The sequence below is a fragment of the Anopheles gambiae genome, assembly GCF_943734735.2.
Source record: "Anopheles gambiae chromosome X unlocalized genomic scaffold, idAnoGambNW_F1_1 X_unloc_120, whole genome shotgun sequence".
Lineage (NCBI taxonomy): Eukaryota > Metazoa > Arthropoda > Insecta > Diptera > Culicidae > Anopheles > Anopheles gambiae.
The window spans coordinates 2501-5000 of NW_026902577.1; the positions used below are offsets into that span (position 1 = coordinate 2501).

The 2500-nt window shown below is 46.8% G+C and overlaps 1 pseudogene; it reads right to left on the reverse strand.

Annotated features, from left to right (window-relative positions):
* The window catches only part of LOC133394384 (large subunit ribosomal RNA), a 9184-nt pseudogene that overhangs the window by 2347 nt on the left and 4337 nt on the right, over positions 1 to 2500 (reverse strand).

The window sequence follows — 2500 nt, forward strand, 5'->3', positions numbered from 1 at the left end:
GCAAGCACGCAGACTGCATCATGTGAAGTTGTCCTGAAAGAAGAGATAACTCGCTGGACTACTGGCCGGTAAAACCGACGTAGCCATTGTCTACGGTTAGCAAATCTAAGGGTATGACACCAAATGGGCGAGGCATACCGGACCTTCGCCACAACAGTAAGAGCAATTACTCGCCTAACATTACTACTCGGACCTGCCTTATTAGGCATCATCCTTACCAAGGTGGTCCATAGCTTCGTCGCTCTCTCCACCGCATACCTGATGTGTGAAGTGTATTCGAGGCGGTCATCTAAGACCATCCCCAAATACTTTAAGCTGCGCGACGAATGTACTACGTGATCACCTACCCTGATAGCCCCATGCTGTATCCTCTGATGGGAACTGACCATAATGAACTCGGTCTTGGTCGGGGCTATCTTTAATCCGTTGTCGGTCATCCATCTGTCGATGATGCGAATCTGGCTGGAAACGAGAATTTCAATATCATCAACACAATTACCTTCCACCAACAACACTATATCGTCTGCATAGCCGATAATCCGTGCACCTTCCACCATTGCAACTCGTAGGACTCCGTCGTACATGAGGTTCCATAACGTTGGGCCAAGTACCGAGCCTTGAGGTACACCCGATGTGACTGCAATCTCTGCCGGTCCATCTGTGGTATCATACATCAGCACACGATTCCTAAAATAATCACCAATGATATCATAAAGATATTTAGGAGTGTTAATTCTCTGTAAAGCATTTGCAATCGCCAACCATGAAGCACTGTTAAAAGCATTAGTAACATCTAATGTGACAACAGCACAATACCGTCCACTGTATCTGTTTCTACTTCTAGCTACCGAAACAATGTCCACTACCCGTTGAATCGCATCAACTGTTGATCGACGACTTCTGAAACCAAATTGGTCGTCAGACAGTCCGTTGACCTCCTCGATGTGTGCATTTAACCGTTGCACTATGATGCGTTCTAAACCTTTACCTGCCCCGTCTAGTAGACAAATGGGGCGAATTGAACCCGGTTCCCCTGGTGGTTTGTTCGGCTTCGGTATTAACACCAACCTCTGCCTTTTCCACTCATCGGGGAACTTCGCGTTCTCTAAACAGCCTTGGTAAACCCTGCAAAATGCAGCGGTTGCAGTCAACATACCAACTTTCAGCGCCTCATTCGGGATACCATCTGGTCCCGGCGCCTTCTTGTTGGGTAGTCTCCTGGCAACCGCAAGAATCTCATCATTAGTAACCCTTTCAAACTCTCGTGGCTGATCGATACGATATTCAGGCCACACCGTGTTTGGGTGAGTAGGAAAAAGCTCGCTCACCACTTCCCTAAACTCGTCCAATGTCATGGTTCGGGGTCCAATCGAACCCTCGGCCACTTTCTTGAACGTATGATATACAATACCAAATGATGCGTTGTTCGCTGTTCCCAGGAACTCTTTCCACTTCCTCTGTCGGGTATGCTTGATCAATCGCTTGAGGGCATTCCGTGCCACCTTGAACTCGTCCCTAAAAGAAGAATAGAGATCAGTATTGAATGCTCTTTGCGCTAATCGATCGCGGTGTTTGCACTCTTTGCGAAGTGCCTCGATCTCTAGCGTCCACCAAAATGCACTCTTGTTAGGAGTGTACCTCTTACGCTTAGTCATCGTCGCATTACACGCCGTGACAAGTATACGCATTAAGTCTTCGCTTGTTGTGACCTCTGTCTCAAAAGCGGCTTGCATCATAACTTCAAATATATCTTTGCTAAAATACTTGATGCTCCATCCCGTTATGGGTCGGGACAAGTTACGCACGCTTTGCGTCTCAAGATCTATTCGTATTGCACGATGATCAGAGTTCATATAGCTAGATAACACCTCCCACTGAAATGATCTTGCAACTGTTCTGCTCGCAAAAGTAAGATCAACTACTGACGTACGCCCTGGTCCAACATAAGTTGGGGTGCTGCCGTCGTTCAATAAAATTGCGTCAATCTGCGCAAAGGTTGATAAGACCAACTCACCTCTTCGTTTCTGGGTTTCTCCACGCTCGCCAAGTTGGTTGTTCCAACTTGCTGACCAAGCGTTGAAGTCCCCCCCGATAACGAATTTGTGGATACCGGTTACGGCCATTACCGTGTTATCCAACATGATCTGGAACTCTTCCATACTAAATCTAGGTGGCGCGTAAACGCTAACCACTCGCATATCACCTATGTCAACTATCATTAAACCCTTCAGAGCCTTACTGACTACCTTAACTGGTAAGTCCGCGTTAACCACTACCGCTGCTGTGTTATCGTCATTGCGTAACACTTTGACGTTGGTTGTTGCCAGATACGGATCTGCAATCAACACTATATCCGCAGATTCTTCCCTAATCGTTTGCCACATTAACTGGAATGCAGCATAACTATGATTCTGGTTATGTTGTAGCAACCTAACCATTATGATCTAATCGCTCGCCTTCTAGGACACATATAACTGCCCGTTGCGTGAGGGTTCTGTGA